Source organism: Salmo trutta, chromosome 13, assembly GCF_901001165.1.
Source record: "Salmo trutta chromosome 13, fSalTru1.1, whole genome shotgun sequence".
Lineage (NCBI taxonomy): Eukaryota > Metazoa > Chordata > Actinopteri > Salmoniformes > Salmonidae > Salmo > Salmo trutta.
Window position 1 is genome coordinate 66,744,307 of NC_042969.1, and position 24,408 is coordinate 66,768,714.

Sequence of the window (24,408 nt, forward strand, 5' to 3'; positions counted from 1 at the left end):
CATCAACTTCATGTAATTGTCAATAAAAGCCTTTGACACTTATGAAATGCTTGTAATTATAATTCAGTATTCCATAGTAACATCTGACAAAAATATTTGAAGACACTGAGGCAGCAGACTTTGTGAAAATTAATATTTGTGTCATTCTCAAAACCTTTGGCCACGACTGTACATTTTTTGAATGGGGCATGCTTATTTAAGATGGCGAGGAAAGCACTTTTAAAGAGCAACCAGGCATCTTAAAACAAACTTAGGGAGGAGGCTTCTAATGTTAACATGCATGAAACCAAGGCTTTTACGGTTACAGAAGTCAACAAATGAGAGTGCCTGGGGAATGGGAGTGGAGCTAGGCACTGCTGGGCCTGGATTAACCTCTACATTACCAGAGGAACAGAGGAGTAGGATAAGGGTACGGCTGAAGGCTATAAGAACTGGTCATCTCGTGCGGTTGGAACAGAGTGTAAAAGGAGCAGATTTCTGGGCGCGGAAGAATTGAGTCGAGGCATAATGTACAGACAAAGGTATGGTAGGATGTGAGTACATCTTGAATCTGCCGGTAACAACTCTCCTGTGTACTGTACCTAATCATCTGTAGTGCTTCATTGAACAACAGCTGTATCGCATAGAAATAAGTCTGTAAGTGATATGTCAACCGCGTTATTAAGCTGAGTCATGGGTCTTCATCCTGGGAGCTGTAGGCAGGAGTGTCTGTTGGCCATATGACGAGCATAGAAAGTAGGTCAAATTATGATTCACAATCTTATATTCTTTATCTTGTTTCCGCGGAAATGTGTGAAGGATGTCGGCTTTGCCTGGTGTGTCTAGTATTAATTGAAGAGGGACGTCATCAATGTGACCGGTTTTATAACTGCCCACTATAACCAGATTATCTCTGTAGTGTTTCTGTCCTTCAAAAGTACCAAAACATCTTCATGGATATAAAATAGTGAGATCTTTGTGAGTAGGCGACAAAATATGAAGTTCTTTCTGTGTGTAGTAGGAAAGAGAATCTCTCTCTATCTTAATGGAAATCTGTACCTTCTCTACCGAAAGACAGCTGTGGAAAGACATTGGCTCACATCAAATGTTGAAGCCAACACAAGGGCTGAATCCCAAAGAGGATTTAAGGATTCCGGAACACTACTGAAAGTATTAAATATAAAACCGTCTGAAGCCCTCCCATAACTTACAGCTACTGTTGATGACAATACACATCCCCCTTGATGATTTACAGCTCAGCTCTCACCAGTCATTGTTTTTTCTCCCCCAGTCACCTTAAATCTCATCACAGCACATCCTCGCTGACATGTGGAAAGATTCCTGAGTTACATAAAAGGGCTGGAGCGTCCACGGCCGCATATTTCTGATTCACAGGATTAGAGAGAGCTTTTTTAAAGATGTTAGGCATTAAAAAGTTGTCTTTTTTCATTGGATAATCTGAGAGGGAGGAAGTGAGTAATCAGACAGAGATAACTGGCACAGTGAGATCTGTTCCTATCCAAGTGGAACACTTCTCCAGGCATACAAAACATCTAGGCTTAAGTCACATAATCCCTTTCAATATCAGTTAGAATGTCAATATGCTGACATGAACGGACAAGACGTCTGGCACACTTACTGTTAAAGGACTGGTACTATATAATATTGTTGGTATTAGTACAGGTTACTATTGCTAGATAGTGCAGTGATGTAAATGTGATAACAACCCACATTTAAACCGAAGCTGAATACAGTTGCTCACCAATGGCATTTGGTAAAGAGAATTTTCTTGCCATTTTCTTCTGTTTTCCCCTGTACACACAGGCATTGTTTGTCCAAGGCCTGCAGATATTGAGGAAAGTAATTGGATACACAACGCTCAGGCCCAAGTGCATTTCAGAGGCTAAGCAAACAGTTGTGCTCTTTCCACATCTGGGTCTTGGTTCAAATGAGGCCATCAATGAATCCGGTGGTGTTTCTATCACAGAGTTCTGGATGACATAGCACCATCAGCATGACTGAGCAAGGCTGTCTGAGCCCAGCTAACTATTAGAGTTCTGGAAAGCTGAGGGAAGTATTGCTCTTTGAAATAAATGAGTTTACCCAAGCGTTTCGTTTACACTTTAGTGTATGAATTAGCTATTACATGCCAAATGTTTTCTATTCTATTTTCTTCATGCAACAGATGCAAACGTAGATCAAATCACGCAAAGGAAAGTAAACAAAAGTTGAGTTTGACAGAATAATTTAGTTAAAGGTAAATACTTTAAAGAAAGACGACATCAGTGTGTCAGATGGTGGGTAACATTCAGTTGCTGAGGATTTTTTAACTGAGCAGTTTTCTAGAGCTTTTGGCCTGACTGCAATCTGTAAAATACCCTGCACCATCTAAATTAATCCTGAGAGTTGTGAGGCTTGAGACGTGAGATCATAGAACCAACATTGTGAAGATGGAAATGGCCCTGATGTCAAGTGTCAGTGTGCAGCGGTTAGGACGGAGTCAGGCGCAGGACACAGAACTGAGTAAAATACGTACTTTACTCGAAAGAAACAACAATAATTTCCACACAGGGAAACACACCAGCTCACAGAAGTTTTGAACACTAAACAAAGAACAAACACGCACAAAACCATGTGGGGACCAGAGGGTTAAATAGGGAATAAATTATAACTTAATGGGAACCAGGTGTGTACAATCAAGACAAAACAAATGGAAAAAGAAATGTAGATCGAATGCAGCTAAAAAGCCGATGACGTCGACCGTCGAACGCCGCCCGAACAAGGAGAGGCACCAACTTCGGCGGAAGTCGTGACATCTGACCCTGATACGACCTTCATACCTTCAAAAACCTCCCCCAGGCACTTCAACACAATCAATACAACTCTCCCAGTGTTGGCTGGCAGCTCCAGATCAGCATCCATTAATGCTCTCACGCAATTGTTAAACTTTGTATGAAGGAGCAACATTAACTTTGTTATGACGTGGATATTTTCTGGTACATTACAGTCGAGAGAGTGAGAGAGAGAGAGAGAGAGAGAGAGAGAGAGAGATGAAGGAATAAAGAGAGAGAGAGATGAAGAAAAAGAGATGAAGGAATGAAGAAAGAGAGAGAGAGAGAGAGAGAGAGAGAGAGAGAGAGAGAGAGAGAGATGGATGGATGGATGAAGAAAGAGAGATGAAGGAATGAAGAAAGAAAGAGAGAGAGAGATGGATGAAGAGAGAGAGATGAAGGAATGAAGAAAGAGAGAGTGAGCGAGAGATGAAGAGAGAGATGAAGAAAGAGAGAAAGAGAGTGAGAGATGAAGAGAGAGAGATGAAGGAATGAAGAAAGAGAGAGAGAGAGATGAAGAAAAAGAGATGAAGGAATGAAGAAAGAGAAAGAGAGCGAGAGATGAAGAAAAAGAGATGAAGGAATGAAGAAAGAGAGAGAGAGAGCGAGAGATGAAGAGAGAGAGATGAGAGAGTAAGTGAGTGAGAGGGCAAGAGAGAGAGTAAGAGAGATAGAGAGAGAGAGAGAGAGTAGGCCTATAGACGTTGGTAGTAGCCAGAAGTGCTGTGTTAAAAGAATCCATCCTTCATGGACACCCTCCTCTCATACCAACAGATTATTTATGTGGAGCCGGTTAAAGTGCTGAGCATGGCTGAGCGTATAAATAGGACTGTGTACATAATCACCGGCTCACATGGGAAGCAAATGGGAGGGAGAGGAGGGGAGAGAGCCTATTACTAGAGCATCAGATCATCAGCTCCAAACTTGATCTACTCTGACTCATCAACAACTGAGGAAAACTCTAATCTCCCTCTCTCACACATGTGGTCTGCATGTAGGCCTAGGTTCACGGATATAGCCCCAGAAACTTCTGTGTCTACTGGTGCACAACGTTGTGAAATGGCATTGTGTATAATCATTATTCATATGAGCTGACTGAGTGCCTCATCTAATTCTATATTTGACTTGGTTCACTGACTGATGTATATGTGGGAGATGATTTGGGTCAAGTCTGACTTGCAAATACATCTCATTTGTTAGGCAACTTTTTATAAATAGCCGCATAATCAACAAAAATTCTTGGAGCATGCCTGATATGATCATATTCTCTTAGGCAATATTGTTGTTACTGCTTAGTGGTACTAACTAGGGTCATCATTTTCTAAACAATGCCTAGACTCTAATAACGCTCTGATGAGGAATCAAAAGGGATAATTGAATCAAATTCCACGGTAGAGGGCACAATTCATGCTTAACTGTCTAACTCCGAAGAGTCTGAACTCATGCATATTTGAGTTGTTCTCTCTGGTGGCCGATCTCAGTGGATGCTCTAGGTTGTTGTCTTTCTCTGGAGGTCATATTGGCCACCCTGAAGGTATGGGCCTGGTCAGAGTGCGAACTGTGGGGAGGCCTGCTAAGAGAGCCATATGTTATCAGTTAAATCACAGTCAATGGAGGCCGTTACTGCCCCGCTCCTGACTGGTTTCTAATGAAAACCATGTCATGCTCCGCTGCCTTTGTTTTTAAACCAGTGATGTGAAGGAAATTGGAAACGACAGAGGTAATACTGCAATCAAACCTCACAGTTTCGCATGCAGCACATTCCAACAGCCAAACCTGTGATAAATAAAATTGGGGAGTATAGGGCCGCCTCTCCATTTTCAGTTTATGAAAATGAATACTTCACAGTCCATAACGATCCACATCAAGAGAGAGATGTATGGTGCTTCAGAGAGGAGGTGCAGGTTCTTTAATATGATCAATAGGCTGGTCTGGACTCCTCCCATCCTTCCCTATCTTACTGGTTCAGGCCAGGGCACCACAGGCCAAGATCAAATATGTTATGTTCATTACAGAAGGCTTTAAGTTGGAGGCGTGGGCCCTGGCCTCTTAATGTTTGTGTTAGCCTTGTGGCAAGTGAGGTTGCCTGACTAATAGAGGAGATATTGTATATGAGCTCTTTGCCCAGGTTTTCACACAGGGGTTTGAGACGGACTGCAGAGAAATGTACTGTCTACTGTAACACGTTCTTTCTCTTCAGTAAACATTTTCAAAGGTGTTTGAACAAGGATGTGATCACTACAGATTTTACAATATGGGGAAAGGGGACCTTAAAATGGAGGAAGAAAGGAACTTGAAATATCTTTATTGAGATACTGTCAGTTCAATTGAATATTCTAATACAGTACCTGCAATTACCAAAGAGGAATTTCCTTCAATACTTGTATAAAGCATCTGCTTTTGTAGCACTATAATCTGAGTCCTTGGCACGGCACCAAACAAAGCGTTAGCTACGAATCTGTCTGCCTGAGGGACTGCATTGGTTGCACATGATGGCAGAGGACCCAGACTGGGCACATCTGGTAGAAGGAGAGAGAAACAAAACACCATCCTGAGACAGCTATGATTTACTTATCTAATGAATCATCAGCTTTTTACGCCAGTACCAGAAATGACATAGTTTGAAGCGATGCATGAGTCTGAACACATCTGATGTTTTCAGCCATACCAGTTATGCTCATAAAGATGCAAGTCATCTATTTTCATCAGCCATTGACTCCAGCCTCAGACAATAAGTCATTTGAGGCAGTGTATGAGTCAGAGCATAACTGATGTGTTGGACCATGCTGTATCACTTGCCTTACTTATACTGTAAGTAATTTCTTATCGAAATACCATACAATACCATACAATACCATGTTTCATAGAGTTGCACATGACTGTCACCACACTGTCCCTACACTCAACACAAACCCCAAAATGGTGTGATATGTGTTGGGTTGGTTTTAGCATGCTCTTTATATAAGATTACAGCTGAGGTATGAATGATTCTACTGATGCTTGCAGTGCAAAGCATATCAATCGATTCCTTAACTGTTGGATGGCTCAGGGAACATTAACAGCAGTTGGACATTTCAGTGAAGTGTGGCATGCATGCATGGATGAAATTGTACTTCTCACATCCCTGTCTTAGGTCATGATAATGCTTGCCAATGGATATCTGTAAAATGTTCCTTTTCCAACAAAGAAATGGACAAATCATGCTGGATTTGGACAAATCCCCGAAATGTTAGCTTCCATGCTGATTTTATGTGATGGAATCTCATGCACATACTGTCAAGAAAAGAGTCCATATGAAATTGAAATAAATGTCATCTCAAAATAGAACCCAAGCCCTAAAAAAATCCCAATGTTGTGGATACAAGGGTTTTTGAAGGACATTCAAAGGCCCACCTCAATGTCACTGGTCATACTGAGTGATGGACCCACTATGATTACAGTTTGTCAGTCAGAGGTTTGCTGTGTAAACCTGTCTGCATTGGACACAGAATATGTATTATTATGGCAGGTACCAATAAGGGACCACTGTGGAGATCAAGCTGGCCCCACTGGCCAAGCTGGGGCCAGTTGTACTGTTAGAGGGGCCAGTTACATTAGACGTTATTGTTGTCATATTGTTTTCTTCACTGCATTGCAGGCATTAGCAGGCAAAAGACCATGTTCATAATCATTAGTGTTCCGCGTTGCCACTGTCTAATAACGGATGTAAAAAAAGAACGATAGCAAAAATGTGTTATGTAAAAATTATTTCATACTCCACATTTAGGAGGGCCACAAGGGGGTCCAAAATTGTTGTCACAGGGGCACTGCCCCCCCCCCCCCCCCCAGAACCGCTAGTGACCTCATCCAGCTTGGTGAGGGGGGAGAAAGGAGATGGGTGAAATTTGATTCCTCTTCCTCTGTTGATCGAGTGACAATGCATATCTCAAAAAGGTTAAACAGGGGTGTTTAAAGAGACTAAATTGATATTTTAAGAGCAGTTTGTGCCGCTTGCAGTTGTGTGAAAAGTCTGAGGTGTTCAACAGCATAAATTATTGGTGTCTTTTTTCACGACACACTGTCTGTCTATCACTTCGGTTATTCACCAGTTGTTCTTTTGTATTGTCGTGTTGTATTTCCTCAGAGCGTCACAGTGCAGACTATTCTGTACAAATGGTTAATTATCGAATTGAAAAGAGAGATACAAAGGCTAGCTTTTGGTGACCATGAAATATGATTCAGAAGCATTTCTTTGTAAAGCTGAAAGTTGGTAAATAATATCACTCAAGTGAAATAAAATGTTTAGAACAAGAACAAATAGGCTTGTGGAAATGTATTGGTTTTGTTTCTGCAGATTCCTACTATTTGATTTGAAAAGAAGTGCTGTATAAGTGTTTTACAGCAACACGAATGTCATATCATTTTGTGCTGAGCCCTGTTTGATGGCATTAAAGATTGAACTTTAATTTGAACCCTGTTTATGATTGTGACAGCAATACATGTGGCGGGGTATTCTCCAAATGTTATTTGTGCCAGCACATTAAAGTGTGACTATTTGTTTTCTCTGCAGCCTGCTTTGAAGTCATCATTGAGAGAAGCATTTGAGAAGAGACTACAAATACTGGTGAGTGCCACCTTTTCAAATTGAAGCCACCTTATTTACATACTGCAGTTCAGGCTAGCCCGGGGAGGAAGGAGTGAGACATGGCAGATATAGAAGATATAGAAAAGAAAACAGAATAATAATAACTAAAGAAAACAGGATAATGGAATGTCCTTATTCCCACTAACAGTTTCTAAAAGCTATTAATATTATATATTTGTTAAACAGACACACCTGCACATACTCATGCACGCAGACACTCACTCGCGCATGTACACACGCACGCACATACACACAGAGAGAGCTACACAACTCTGTTCCATACAGCGACATTCCCTTACTGGTCCAGTGCAGCTATTTCACCACGACTGTGTTTTGTTATCTTTTCACATAGGCAGGGTTGGGCTGGAGCCACGGCTGTTGCGGCCCAGCCTGCGCAATGGGAGTCGGCTCCATTATCAGAGCTGCTGCCTCGCCACCCTGCAGCAAACCCAGCATCCTCTGCTCCTGCAGATTTAATTTCTTATCTCAATAGGGAAAACAGCCCCTCTGATGAACAGCACAACTGCCCTGGGCTGCTGTGAACATGGCTCCATAATACATAGCTACAATAGATGGTTCTGATTAACTTATGAACGGAGGAAAGCACTGATATTCCTCTCAGGAAATTGAAGTTGGTAATAGATATTCAGGGGGATTTGCTATATAATAATTGTAACTGGGATCGGGCAAGGGAGAACCTCTCTCCGACATTAATCCAGTCCCGGAGCAGCTGAGAGCAATGCTTTATAAGGGTCTGCCGTCGATGACATATGGAATCCATAGAGAGTATCCCAAGTAGATAAATACCAGTAATGTGTTTCTGTTGTGTATTCTGTGTTCTAAGACAGCCAGGCTTTAAGTTATTGATTGTAGGTAGTTGAAGACATGCAATCATTTCAAAAGTGGATTAGTGATGAGCTCCTCACCAACAATGCTCTCAGAGTCACATTTCCTACTTCTTTAAGTGTGTCCAAAAATAATCTGTATTTTTCTTGTAAAAAAAGAAGACATAATTTACCATAGGAAAAGGGCAGACTGTTTTGCCTTACAAGATAAATGTATTCAAACATGCGTTGGTGGAACAAAATATGCAAGCTTTGTACTATGTGACTAGATTTGGGAAATTGTTTATATTTTCGCAAGATGCTTTACGCTTTTGTCCACTGAGAGGCCTGAGTCTTTTAGCTGAGCCTAAGTGTTCGACTTTTCTTCCATTTTTTGTTGCTTTTGCTCCCAGCTTCATCAATGTCATGCAGAGCCATGGGAAAAGTAATTGTGTGTCAACTCTTCTGGGCCCTAAAACAAAAGTCATTATGAGAGCGGAAAGTAATATGACCTGATATACCTTGGGTAAATGAGTTTTCCCAATGAAGCCTACTGTATGGGCTCCAGTTGTTAAGAATACATGATCAGTAGTCGCTTTTATTTTATAATGAGAAAGCTTAGAGTAGCTTTATGTCAGTGACAATTTCTTCATCATTCTTAAGCATGTGGCCTAAACTCCTCAAGAATAATTTATATAAATAATTACAATTAAAAGGGAAATAAGCTGTTGCAACATCCATTTTTGGATTTAATATAACTTAGAAGAATATAACTTATAAATGGCTCATGAGCTTTTTTCAACTGTCGTACCCCATCAGAACCCTAAATATAAGAGGGGTTTGCTCCAATGTTGGTAAACAAAGTAAATGTAAACAAACACTATATAGCTTCAAAACATGTTTAATGCTATAATTTTTATATTATGGATGGTCTATGAATTTCAGAGTGGTTCCATTTCTCCAGCCCTATCCCTCAGTCTTTTACTGAAACAAGGGCGGGGCGCACAATCTGTACTGTAAAAGCTTTCCAGATCTCTACAGGAAGAACAAAGACAGACAGTACAACACAGCTTAATAAAGCAGGCCACACAATATATTAGATGGTTAGGATTAGGGCTTTGAATTCTTCTCATGGACTAACAAGTACCTTCCTTATGTATTGGCATAAGTTGCACTTTACATATAATTATGTCAAATCCTGAAATGAATTATGCGATCAAGTTGTTACAGTGCATTCGGTAAGAATGCGGACCCCCTGACTTTTTCCACATTTTGTAACGTTACAGCCTTATTTGAAAATTGATTAAATTGTTTTTTTCCCTCTCATCAATCTACACAGAATATCCCATAATGACAAAGCAAAAACAGGTTTGTATAATTTTATTGCGAATGTATAAAAAAAATACTGAAATATCACATTTACATAAGTATTCAGACCCTTTACTCAGTACTTTGGTGAAGCACCTTTGGCAGCGATTACAGCCTTGAATCTTCTGGGGTATGACGCTACAAGCTTGGCACAGCTGTATTTGGGGATTTCCCCCCATTCTTCTCTGCAGATCCTCTCAAGCTCTGTTAGATTGGATGGGGAGCGTCGCTGCACAGCTATTTTCACTTCTCTCCAGAGATGTTAGATCAGGTTCAAGTTTGGGCTTTGGCTGGGCCACTCAAGGACATTCAGAGACTTGTCCCCGAAGCCACTCCTGCATTGTCTTGGCTGTGTGCTTAGGGTTGTTGTCCTGTTGGAAGTTGAACCTTCGACCCAGTCTGTGGTCCTGAGCGCTCTGGAGCAGGTTTTCATCAAAGATCTCTCTGTACGTTGCTTCGTTCATCTTTGCCTCAATCCTGGCTAGTCTCCTAGTCCCTGATGCTGAAAAACATACCCACAGCATGATGCTGCCACCACCATGCTTCACCGTAGGGATTGTGCCAGATTTCTTCCAGATGTGACGTTTGGCATTCAGGTCAAAGAGTTCAATCTTGGTTTCATCAGACCAGACAATCTTGTTTCTCATGGTCTGAGTCCTTTAGGTGCCTTTTGGCAAACTCCAAGCGGGCTGTCGTATGCCTTTTACTGAGTAGTGGCTTCTGTTTGGCCACTCTACCATAAAGGCCTGATCGTTGGAGTGCTGCAGGGATAGTTGTCCTTCTGGTAGGTTCTCCCATCGCCACAGAGGAGCTCTGGAGCTCTGTCAGAGTGACCATCGGGTTCTTGGTCACCTCCCTGACCAAGGCCCTTCCCCCCGATTGGTTAGTTTGGCTGGGCGGCCAGCTCTAGGAAGAGTCCTGGTGGTTCCGAACTTCTTCCGTTTAAGAATGATGGAGGCCACTGTGTTCTTGGGGACCTTCAATGCTGCTAAATGTTTCTGGTACCCTTCCCCAGACAGGTGTGTGCCTTTCAAAATCATGTCCAATCCATTGAATTTACCACAGGTAGACTCCAATCAAGTTGTAGAAGCATCTCAACGATGATAAATGGAAACAGGGTGCACCTGAGCTCAATTTTGAGTCTCATAGCAAACGGTCATTTCTATTTTTATATAAATGTGCAACGTTTTCTAAAAACCTGTTTTCAATTTGTCATTTTGAGGTATTGTGTGTAGATTGATGAGGAAAATTTGTATTTAATCTATTTTAAAATAAGTCTGTAATGTAACAAAATGTGGAAAAAGTCAAGGTCAGAAATCTTTCCGAAAGCACTGTACATAACGCACTCAGTTGTATTACAGAAGACATTATTTTACAATGGAAAAGGCATACCTCAGATGGTGCATTTGCTTAGTAGTGTTGAGGTAAGTTTGTCAGTTCCTAACGATGACACTAATTAGGCACAGTGGAAAATTGCATTCCCTGCTACATATCTGATACCTTCAGAGACTGACAGAACAATTAACAGATTGACAGTGAAACCAACCATAACATTGTGTGCGTGATTCAAAGGACAGTGACATTATGTTGTTGACAAGATAAGGAACTTAGGAAACAATTCAGACACAAAAAAAGTGTTTAATTAAAGGTTTTTGTGGTAATTTAGATGAACTTGACCAGTCTAGACTGGAACAGCCCAGTTTTAAAATGAGCTGAAATCACATATACAATACTTTGAGAAACTGCACCGGTTTCACGACTTCTGCCGAAGTCGATGCCCCTCCTTGCACGGGTGGTGCTCGGCGGTCGACGTCACCGGTCTTCTAGCCATCATTGATCAGTTTTTCATTTTCCATTGGTTTTGTCTTGTCTTCCATCACACCTGTTTCCAATTCCATTAATTACTTGTGTATTTAACCCTCTGTTTCCCCTCATGTCCATGTTGGTGATTGTTTGTATGTTTAGTTACGTGGGTTTGTGTATCAGTGTGCGACGGGTATCCTTTACCCATTTTATTTTGTACTTTGGTTTTGGAGTTTGTTTTTCATTAAATACTCCATATTAAACAATTTGGTTTCTCCTGCACCTGACTTCCCTGTCACCTACCATACACGAATATGACAACCGGCTGGGTTATATCTACCGGTCAGTGAAATTACATCATTTCTCACTATGAAACAGCCTCAGCCTCTTCTATTCATGGAAAATAGCCTACAAAACACATTTTGTTGGAGATTTGTGTTTTTCACTCTGTGATTAAAAAAAGGGAAATATCGACCCTTCTCAGAAATTGGGATTTTGGCTGCTGTTGACATCAGCTTCCTCATCTGAAAACTCATACTTAGAATGTGTCTTAGGTCCCCAGACACTGGTTATTTCAAGCCTGCACTGCTGATTTCAATATTCCATAAGTACAGAGAAAGCGAATGTAAGCTCATTTTAGAGTATGCTTATTTTATCCTGCTTTAAGTAGGATAGGAATACCTGCACAACAAAGAGTAGAGAAACAAACAGTGTACCAGACCTGATATATATTTAATTAATATCTAGCTAAAAACCCTTGTTGTTTTTTCAATGAGCAGCAAATTGACAAATCATCGGGGGAAATGGTACCATATGCCAACTATTAATGCTCTTTAAAGCAGGGGTGAACTTAGGAGTATTTTTTCATTGAATAGCTTTTAGAAAGTGACAACCCAGAGCTTCTGGTGTGCGATTTTATTAAGATAAGCAGGAAAGTGGATAAGCTGGTCATTTAAAAAGAGATTACCTTATCCTCACTTTTCTTGAGAAAGTGATTATGGTTTCTTTTAGTGATGAATTAAGTGTAGGAAATGAGACTGACACCTCTGGAATGTAATTATTAGGTTTTGCAGATGACTGTGACGTTATTTTGATTTGCCACCACACTAATAGCAGTCTTGTTTAAGCACCAACAACCTAGCAGAGGCTGCTAGGCAGAGCTAATAGAATTAGCTTTTTGATGAATCTTCTTCCGTAGTCTGGTCATCATATCTGTTTTGCTCATACTGTACATCTCTGCCTCTGTGAATCAAGTAGCATTATGGTTTGCTGCGGGGAATAAGAAATAGCAGCACAGGACACAGACAGGTTGGTTCCTGTTATCATGTTGTATTGTGTGGATACCTTGTAGACAGACAACTGTCGGCAGGTTACCTCTTATTATGGACTGAAATGATCTGAACTGCACCCAGAGACAGTCCTTAGCCTACTCTTGCATATTTATTTTATTTCACCTTTATTTAACCTGGTAGGCCAGTTGAGAACAAGTTCTCATTTACAACTGCGACCTGGCCAAGATAAAGCAAAGCAGTGTGACACAAGCAACAACACAGAGTTACACATGGAATAAACAAACATACAGTCAATAACACATATATGGCAACGACATGCGGTTCATTGACAAGCAGATCCTATTGTCTTTAATGGAAGTCATACATTTATATGAATTGCTATCTAAGGGTCACTATTGGGAAAGACAAAAATGTTGACAATACAACCAAGGCATTATCGTTTGCTAATAATGTAAACGTTTGATACAGTGCCTTCAGAAAGTATTCATTACCCCTTGACTTAATCAACATTATGTTCTGTTACAGCCTGAATTCAAAATTGATTCAATATGATTTTTTTCTCACCCATCTACACACAATACCCCATCATGACATGTTTTTAGAAATGTTTGCAAATTTATTGAAAATGAAATACATTTACATAAGTATTCACACCTCTCAGTCAATACATGATAGAATTACCTTTGGCAGCAATTACAGCTGTCAGTCTTTCTGGTTAAGTCTCTAAAAGCTTTGCACACCTGGATTGTACAATATTTGCACATTATTCTTTTACAATTTCTTTGTCTGCCAAGTTGGTTGTTGATCATTGCTAGACAGCCATTTTTAAGTCTTACCATAGATTTTCAAGCCAATTTAAGTCAAAACGGTAACTAGGCCACTCGGGAACATTCAGTGTTGTCTTGGTAAGCAACTGCAGTGTATACAGTATTTGGACTTGTGTTTTAGGTTATTGTCCTGCTGAAAGGGGAATTTGTCTCCCAGTGTCTGTTGGAAAGTAAATTGAGTGCCAAATAAAGTAACAGGGTTGACCGTAACAGGGTTGACAATTTATTTTTAAATCAGCCATAAATTCCCTTGTGAGAGGGGGAGTGGAAGCTTGTTGTGTGCAACAGGGACTGGCAATTGAATGCACGCTTCACAAAAAAAGTGTTAAAACATTTCTAGCCTGTCTATCTATGGTTAACAGGGTTGACGTTTTATGCTCGACCTGCTCAGTTTTCCACCACAAAACACCAGAAAATTGCCAAAAAGAGTAGAACTAGCTCACCTGCTTTGACTTTATGATTTGACTATTAGATATTCAATGTTTCTTTTAGAATCTTTTTTTTTTAAAGGAATAGTTTCACCATATTAAATCGAGAATTAATTTCACGTAACAGGGTTGACCTTAAAATAAGGGACATAGATAAATGAATCACTAATCACATGAAATAAATAATCATCTTCAGAAATGACTTTGTCAAAGCAACAAAATACCTGGGTTAAAATCTTCCTATTTATTCATATAAAAGAAAATCGGATTTATTGATTTTTCCATGTGGTCTATTTTAAAGGGCACTTCATTGGATATAACAGGCTTTTAAAATTCAATATTGGTGAACAATTTATACTTAAAATATCAAAGGGACAAAAAAGGCACTAATTTCGTGGAATGGCCCAAATACTGATGACGCCTTTGTAATCCCTTAGTAAATCAAAGTGTAAAATATGGAGATGGCAGCATAACACGTATACTGGAGTTTCATTTCCTGTGTTAGATTGGGTTGCTGTGTGACAGAAGTGACACGATTTGTCCCCGTAGTGCCTGGCTGCCTTAGATCTATGACGGGTTGGAGGGAATTGACAGGGGTAGCACTTATAGTTAGGAGTTATAAAATAGGCCATGTTGCTTTTCGTATAGGGGCATCATTACACCAAAATCTGCTTTTTCTAAACTGTTAATAGCTTTTGTCCATATAAATAGCTGTTTTCACATCTTTTGTTGGCAGCAATTCAGTCTTCACCAGTTGAAGGCTTCAAATATTATCTTATATTCTTAGGCTTTAATTAGATAACGGGGTGTATAACCAATAGATAATAAATAGATAACGGGGTGTATAACCAATAGATAATAAATAGATAACGGGGTGTATAACCAATAGAAAATCAATAGATAACGGGGTGTATAACCAATAGATAATCAATAGATAACGGGGTGTATAACCAATAGCTAATCAATAGATAACGGGGTGTATAACCAATAGATAATCAATAGATAACGGGGTGTATAACCAATAGATAATCAATAGATAACGGGGTGTATAACCAATAGATAATCAATAGATAACGGGGTGTATAACCAATAGATAATCAATAGATAACGGGGTGTATAACCAATAGATAATCAATAGATAACGGGGTGTATAACCAATAGATAATAAATAGATAACGGGGTGTATAACCAATAGATAATCAATAGATAACGGGGTGTATAACCAATAGATAATCAATAGATAACGGGGTGTATAACCAATAGATAATCAATAGATAACGGGGTGTATAGCCAATAGAAAATCAATAGATAACGGGGTGTATAACCAATAGATAATCAATAGATAACGGGGTGTATAACCAATAGATAATCAATAGATAACGGGGTGTATAACCAATAGATAATCAATAGATAACGGGGTGTATAACCAATAGAAAAACACACCAATTACTCACACAATGGAGGCCATTTTGGGGAATGTGTAGGCCCCTACCTAACTACGGATTCATGAATTAATCCTCATTATCTGAATGTCTCAAACACACTAGGGAAGTAGTTGGCAGAGCAATTTGCTAAAAAGTGTCATAATAACAGCCAATTTTCATTTGCTGCCAAAAACTATCACATGGATATCCTATTAAATGTGTTTATTTGTAGAAATACAGTTGCATGTCCAAACAATTTCTGCAAACAAACACATTTAAACCAATAATAGGATATCCCCGTTTTGGCTGAGCCATATCTCTTTGTACTGTGACTATACCAGTGAGTTTTTTTCAATGGAATCATTTCCAGACACTATTAGAGGATAAACACAGACTGGACACGTTGAAAGTTAATCGTCAATGTTAAGGTCAATTTAGCAGAGTGAATCAATTTGAACTTTTTTCGTTTTCTTTTCTGAAAGGTGTATTCCATCATAATATCCATAATTTAGTAAACGCTGATGTTACAGAGTACTTGTTTGACTCATTTTTCATGTGTCAGTGCCTTAGTCCACGCCCACAACACAACTCCTGAGTTGACAACCTCCTGCAGTGATAAACCTTGTCTGTCATCATTAATGTGAATGGGCACTCAGTCAGAGATACTCTGTTCAATACAAAAAGAAAGGAAATACAGTACAATTTAAATACATTCCAAAAAGTCATAAAGAACAAGAGGATCAAACAACAAACATATTTGTCACCCATTGGTTATTTCACTGTACTAAGAAGAGGGCTTATGCTTGTACAGTATATCATAGGGAGAATGACTGCAGCTGGTGTATTGCATGTGTACTTGATTGACCCTATAGATGTATGCCCCATTATGGTGCATTAGCGTGGTGATTACATTCTAATGTATGGCAAATACTGTTCCTACAACTTGCATTCTGTAATGGACCCAGGATTCCATTGTACTTTTGTTTGTCAGTGAAACTACCCTCTAATATTAAGCTTTGTTTCAGAGCCATGTTTCCATAGACAATGATATGTACATAAAGAAGGATGTGTCCAATTTATTGAGGTTTGTAAGGCTCAATGACTGCTTGCACTAAATGACAATAATGTGTGTCTAATATGTGGTTACGTTGGATGAAAAATGAACATGTTATTTACCAGGGTGGTTTATAATTATGCATAAAATAAGCCACTTTCCTCTTGGATTTATTATCTATACACCTTAAACAGGGCCGCCAACACCCTAGTAGATTACCTGGTAAAAACAGACAGATTACTAATTAAATAAATTGCCTCATTTGAATTGCTTAACTTGCGCAAGGGAATAGGAAGGAAATAATGAAAAAATGACACAATATTAAAAGCTGCACAGGGGAGGACTTTTCTATCCCTGTCTTAGGGTCCTGTATCATCACAGTTTGCTGCTCAGTGCTCTCCCTGGATTTGGGCGATCGGTTCCCTCTTTGTCTCAGTGGTGGTTTTGTGTTGTGCAGTGCAGCTGAGCAGCTGGGTAATGTGCTTGGTAGGCGCTGTAGCTACTGTCAATGTTCCATAGCTTGGGGTTAGACACAGCAGATCAGTGCTAGCTAAACAAGCATGGCGCTGCTGATAGATACAAAATAAAAGAAAGGAAATGGCTGCCTCCACAGAAGAAACATATGCCAGTGAATATGCTAAACTAAAATGCTCCCCATCTCATGTATCTGTTGTTTTGAAAACTTGAATGGCTGAAATGTATTAACCTCAGCAGAAAGACTTAGCATGCCGTGTTGTTGGATCTCCTAAGACAGAGCAGTTGGATCTCCTGAGACAGAGCAGTTGGATCTCCTGAGACAGAGCAGTTGGCTCTCCTGAGACAGAGCAGTTGGCTCTCCTGAGACAGAGCAGTTGGCTCTCCTAAGACAGAGCAGTTGGATCTCCTGAGACAGAGCAGTTGGCTCTCCTGAGACAGAGCAGTTGGCTCTCCTGAGACAGAGCAGTTGGCTCTCCTGAGACAGAGCAGTTGGCTCTCCTAAGACAGAGCAGTTGGATCTCCTGAGACAGAGCAGTTGGATCTCCTGAGACAGAGCAGTTGGCTCTCCTGAGACAGAGCAGTTGGCTCTCCTGAGACAGAGCAGTTGGATCTCCTGAGACAGAGCAGTTGGATCTCCTGAGACAGAGCAGTTGGATCTCCTGAGACAGAGCAGTTGGCTCTCCTGAGACAGAGCAGTTGGATCTCCTGAGACAGAGCAGTTGGATCTCCTGAGACAGAGCAGTTGGCTCTCCTGAGACAGAGCAGTTGGATCTCCTGAGACAGAGCAGTTGGATCTCCTGAGACAGAGCAGTTGGATCTCCTGAGACAGAGCAGTTGGCTCTCCTGAGACAGAGCAGTTGGCTCTCCTGAGACAGAGCAGTTGGATCTCCTGAGACAGAGCATTTGGCTCTCCTGAGACAGAGCAGTTGGATCTCCTGAGACAGAGCAGTTGGATCTCCTGAGACAGAGCAGTTGGATCTCCTGAGACAGAGCAGTTGGCTCTCCTGAGACAGAGCAGTTGGCTCTCCTGAGACAGAGCAGTTGGCTCTCCTGAGACACGCCTGTGTGAAGTTTCCAGATCAAGACATATCTGGTGGATTCTGACACCTGCCATATTGATACTGCAATTACTCAGGAACCAGTAACAGATGCATTCATTATAAACCCGCCACAAAATTCCTAAATTAAATAAAGTAAATGTAATACATATGCAAATGAGGAGTATAAACATGACACGCTGAAACAGCATAATAGACACCCTGGTCTCTATGTAGGACATAAAGCCTCCTCATTGTGCTGCAAAACAAGAGGAACTATCAATTATTCAGGACCTCTCTGATGGCTGCCCATTTAAAGTCGCTTGCTTTAGTCTGGCTGAACACATTCTTTCTGCTTTATTTCTATATGTTCTGACTGACTTAAAATGGCAGCAAAATGCATGTGACTGCTGAATAGGACTCTGTCTTCACTGCCCTAATGTTTCATTTATACATTACACTACTGTGCTTATATCGGGTATGCTTCATGTAGCCCTAAAAGCAAATGGAATACGAAAAAGAATGTGAAGGGGAAAAGAATATGGACGATTATTACTGCAATATGTAAATAATAAAGTGAAGTGTTGCCTGAATTGGTGCCACGGTGCGAGCATAAGACGGGGGATTCAAGGGGCATAGGATGGAGTGCTCATATATAATAATAATGTAAGTTATTCAGTCTACCCCATGAAGGAAACGTATTCTTCAGACTGCACAGAAGTCTGCCTCTCCTCCTCCCTGTCCTTTCATCTGTGATCATGAAAGCGTTTTTGCTGCTAGCTAGCCAGGGTCAGGCCAGAGAAGATGTAACCATCCCTAGGATTTGACTTTTTGGGGAAAGAGCACACACCTCCTTGTCTACTGTAGCTGTCTAAAACTGTTAGGGGAATTCAAACAACCCCTGCATGTGGATGTTTATTGTAAAACTTTAACGTGGACTTCTAAGGCATTTACTAAAGCACCGCTGGACAACTCGTGAAGAGACAATGCTTGAGATATAAAGTTGGTCGTAGGTTTACATACACCTTAGCCAAATACATTTAAACTAAGTTTTTCACAATTCCTGACATTTAATACAAGTAAAAAATCCCTGTCTTAGGTCAGTTAAGATCACCACTTTATTTTAAGAATGTGAAATGTCAGAATAATAGTAGAGAGAATTATTTAGTTCAGCTTTTATGTCTTTCATCACATTCCCAGTGGATCAGAAGTTTACATACACTCAATTAGTATTTGGTAGCATTGCCTTTAAATTGTTTAACTTGGGTCAAACGTTTCGGGTAGCCTTCCACAAGCTTCCCACAATAAGTTGGGTGAATTTTGGCCCATTCCTCCTGACAAAGCTGGTGTAACTGAGTCAGGTTTGTAGGCCTCCTTGCTTGCAAACGCTTTTTCAGCTCTGCCCACAAATTTTCTATAGGATGAGGTCAGGGCTTTGTGATGGCCACTCCAATACCTTGACTTTGTTGTCCTTAAGCCATTTTCCACAACTTTGGAAGTATGCTTGGGGTCATTGTCCATTTGGAAGACCCATTTGCGACCAAGCTTTAACTTCCTGACTGATGTCTTGAGATATTGCTTCAATATATTCACAGAATTTTCCTCCCTCATGATGCCATCTAATTTGTGAAGTGCACCAGGCCCTCCTGCAACAAAGCACCCCACAACATGATGCTGCCATCCCCGTGCTTCACGGTTGGGATGGTATTTCTTCGGCTTGCAAGCCTCCCCCTTTTTCCTCCAAACATAAAAATGGTCATTATGGCGAAACAGTTCTATTTTTGTTTCATCAGACCAGAGAACATTTCTCCAAAAAGTCTGATCTTGTTGCAAACCGTAGTCTTGCTTTTTTATGGCGGTTTTGGAGCAGTGGCTTCTTCCTTGCTGAGCGGTCTTTCAGGTTATGTCGACTAGTTTTACTGTGGATATAGATACTTTTGTACCTGTTTCCTCAAGCATCTTCATAAGGTCCTTTGCTGTTGTTCTGGGATTGATTTGCACTTTTCGCACCAAGGTACATTCATCTCTAGGAGACAGAACGCGTCTCTTTCCTGAGCGGTATGACGGCTGCGTGGTCCCATGGTGTTTATACTTGCGTACTATTGTTTGTACATAACGTGGTACCTTCAGGCTTTTGGAAATTGCTCCCATGGAAGAACCAGACTTGTGGAGGTCTACAATTTCTTTTCTGAGGTCTTGGCTGATTTCTTTTGATTTTCCCATGAGGTCAAGCAAAGAGGCACTGAGTTTGAAGGTAGGCCTTGAAATACATCCACAGGTACTCCTCCGATTGACTCAAATGATGTCAATTAGCCTATCAGAAGCTTCTAAAGCCATGACATAATTTTCTGGAATTTTCCAAGCTGTTTAAAGGCAGCTTAGTCAATGTAAACTTCTGACTCACTGTAATTGTGATACAGTGAATATTAAGTGAAATAATCTGTCTGTAAACAATTGTTGGAAAAATTACTTGTTTCATGCACAAAGTAGATGTCCTAACCGACTTGCCAAAACTATAGTTTGCTAACAAGACATTTGTGGAGTGGTTGAAAAACGAGTTTTAATGACTCCAACCTAAGTGCATGTAAACCTCCGACTTCAACTGTTTTTGGGTATTTGTTAGCAAGCAGGTAGCCGCCTCCATTTGATGTGCAAATTTAATCATCCACAGCCTTTACACGTACTTAAATGACTGTACCTGCCTGTGATAGTCTATCATACACAGTGCATTAAATCTATGATGTGATACTAACTACTGATTGTGGTGCACAAACATTTTAAGTAACAATTTTTTTAATCTAGCACACTATTGCTTTTGTGAAATGCCTTCCTCTCCATCTGGTAAGGCCTGTATTGTGAAGTCACTACAGGTTGTAAGATTGTCACAAGCACTTTATCACTTTAAAAAATATAAGATCATATGATTATAGGCGTAATAAATTTGCCTGGGGTCATATGTAGAGAAATAAGTCCCTTGATGCTGACAGCCAGTATCCCATTCTATGCTCGACTGATGGCTGTTGAGCAGTTTTTAAATCCTGTTTGTCGTTGAATAGCTTTGGGAAAATATGCAGTCATCGGGAGAGCTATAAAACAAATTGAGGCGTAGTCCACTCACTTTGAACAGAGAAGTTACCCAAAGACCTGGATCGATATTACCTCTAATCACTTTGCTACTGTGACTCTATCTGACTGCATAAATCCTTTTCCAAAAGACCAAGGTGAGGAAGGAGCCCAGTGTTTCACACACATTTCCCCATGGGGCAAGCATTCAGCGACATTATTGGTAATTGCTGCTACATCATTGATGTACATTTACAGAGAAATCTCTCAAAAAAATGCATCAAAAGCTGGAATGCAAAATTGTGTTTAACAGAGAGCATCCAATCTGAAAATATGTCTGATCCCCCTTAATTTGAGCCAGTTTGCTACAGCAGGAAAATAATCCTGCAGCAACATGAAATGTGAATTATTATGTGGATTATAAATAATGGACATTTTAAAGTCGAAATTACAAATGTTATAAGCCTTTTTAAACCTTGAATACACTACACGTTTGCATTTCCTGCTGTGCAGATCCTACATCTGTATGCACCAGTGATGTACAGTGTCTTCAGAAGTATTCACACCCCTTGACTTTTTCCACATTTTGTTGTGTTACGGACAGATTTTAAAATGGATTAAATTGAGATTTTGTGTCACTGGTTTACACACAATACCTCATAATGTCAAAGTGGAATTATGTTTTTATAATTGTTACAAATTAATAAAAAATATACACTGGAGCTTACCAAGACAGCATTGAATGTTCCTGAGTGGCGTAGTTACAGTTTTGACTTAAATCAGCTTGAAAATCTATGGCAAGACTCGCTGTCTAGCAATGATCAACAACCAACTTGACAGAGCTTGAAGAATTGTAAAAATAATAACTTGCAAATATTGTACAATCCAGGTGTGCAAAGCGCATAAGAGATTTACTGAGAAAGACTCACAGCTGTAATCGCTGCCAAAGGTGAGAAATGAGGGTGAGAAATGGAACCGAGCCTGTGTCCCATACCAACACACTGACTGCCTACGCCACTCCCTTGGACCGCCATGTAGTCTATGATTTTGTTTTGGTTTTCTCATTTTCCTAGTTGACACACAGTACCTTTTCATCGAGGTCAATATGTATTGACTCAGGGGTGTGAATACTTATGTAAACAATACATTTCTGTATTACATTCTAAAAACATGTTTTGACTTTCTCATTATGGGGTATTGTGTGTAGATGGGTGAGATTTTTTTTTTTATCCATTTGGAATTCAGGCTTTAACACAACAAAATGTACAAGTCAAGGGGTATGAATACTTTCTGAAGGCACTGTATATAAACCCTGGATTGCTAATACTATGTATTGGCCATTTAGAGGCTTTGAAGCTAACGGCCGGCCATATTGACACTCCCCAGTAGGAGAAGTCCTCCATAGGAATACATTTAATTTTACAGTAGTTCAATTAAAGGACAACATTACATGTATTAAGTATTTATTGGTTGTAGTGGGGACAGTAACATCAGTAATAAAAAAATAAAATAGTACTTTAAGGAAAATATTTTTATATATTTTTTATTTTTGTTTTTAGCTCACATGATATAATTTAAAAGTATGCATTAAGGTGTCTGTAATGTAGTACATGTGTGGCAAAAACGAATGTAGATATTAATAAATGCTTTTGTATAGCTTCCCAAAAATGTTTTACAATGGTGGGGGAGTGCCAAGATGGAGGCACGGTGGCTTCAACACAGCGCTCCCAATTAGTCATATAGTGTACATTTAAATCATTGATATGCACTTCCCTTGACAACCAAAACAGTTTTCTGCTAAAAGTTGTCATGGTAATATGTGCAGGATTCCTTTATTGGTCATTAGCCATGCACCAGTGGCCATGTTCAGATGTGCATCTCACGCTGAAACAGTCTGCTTGTAGAGCAGAACCTGACTAAAGCATCTGGATAGCAGGTTGATTAAATTCCCTCTGTACTCATGTCACCTCGTGTCCTCTCCTTTCGACAAATAAATTGGAGTGAACTGACCTTTCGTCAGATATGCATGGCAGGTTTCAAGTGTTTAAGCTTGAGGAACCAAGCATGTTAACTTCAATTAATCATCTTAATGCTGTACTGTAAGTGACATCCTCTCAGTGGTTTACTGCACCATCCCCAGCTGTTGCTCAGTGTCCTCCACAGTACCCATGTTTCACTGTGTGGTGAACAACACTACCCTCTGACCCACTGCCAAACTCACTTAGATTGCCTCATAATAGGAAGGTCCAACATGGGACATCTGTTGACTTTTGTGGCACTCAAAAGTAAAGATTGCCTGCAACTTCTGAGTGGAATGGAGTACTTGTGTCGGACTGTGAGGAAGAATCAAATTTGTGAGGTACCAATAGTGGGGGCAAACTCTGGGGAATAAGCTCAGCTTACATCATATAAGCCATGTAGCGTACTCTCTAGGAAGCCAGTGAAGTATAAGGTTGAAGTCAGGATATTCCAGTCTACACGCACGGGTACATTGAGACTCTTTACAAATGCATTGGAGCAGCTTGATGGTGTGGGACTAGAAGTTATCCAATTTCAATGTTAAGCATGCCAAGATGTGCTTAGTAATTCTAACCCATTACTATTGGTTATACACTCAGTGGCCAGTTTATTAGGTTCACCACCCTGATCGTGAAAATGGTTTGCTCCTACAAACACGTGGCCGTGGCTTGCTATATAAAGCAGGCAGACAGGCATCGAGGCATTCAGTTACTGTTCGATTGAACATTAGAATGGGCAAAACAAGTGACCTAAGCGACTTTGAGAGTGGTATGATCATCGGTGCAAGGCGCGCCAGTTCCAGTACCTCAGAAACAACCGGCCTCCTGGCCTTTTCATGCACAACAGTGTCTAGGGTTTACCGAGAATGAGGCAACAAACAAAAAGCATCCAGTCAGCGGCAGTCTTGTTGGCAAAAACAGCTCGTTGATGAGAGAGGTCAAAGGAGAATGGCAAGAATCATACAAGCTAACAGGCGGGCCGCAAAGAGGCAAATAACGATGCAGTACAACAGTGGTGTGGAGAACAGTGTCTTGGAATGCATAACTCGTCGGTCCTTGTCACGGATGGGCTATTGCAGCAGATGACCACACCGGGTTCAATTCCTATCAATTAAAAACAAGACTGGACAATTGAGGAGTGTAAAAACATCGCCTCCTCTGACGAATCCGGTTCCTGCCAGGATTCGGAGTAAGCAGCATGAGTCCATGGCCCCATCCTCCTGCCTGGTGTCAGCGGTACAGGCTGGTTGCGATAGTGTAATGGTGTAACACATTTTACACACACTGTAGGCACTTACAAAGGAGACAAAAGTGAACTGGCACTGAGGGTATGTAAGGTCTATTATTTGAACTTTATGT

The 24,408-nt window shown here is 40.4% G+C and overlaps 1 protein-coding gene across 4 annotated transcripts in view; it reads left to right on the top strand.

Moving 5' to 3' along the window:
• Positions 1–24,408, top strand: part of LOC115206368 (leucine-rich repeat and fibronectin type III domain-containing protein 1-like) — a 130,798-nt gene that overhangs the window by 64,885 nt on the left and 41,505 nt on the right. For all 4 annotated transcript variants that reach the window (XM_029773221.1, XM_029773222.1, XM_029773223.1 and 1 more), the window contains exon 2: positions 7,360–7,413. The gene's annotated coding sequence lies outside the window, so the exon portion shown is untranslated. The remainder of the gene's footprint in view (positions 1–7,359; positions 7,414–24,408) is intronic.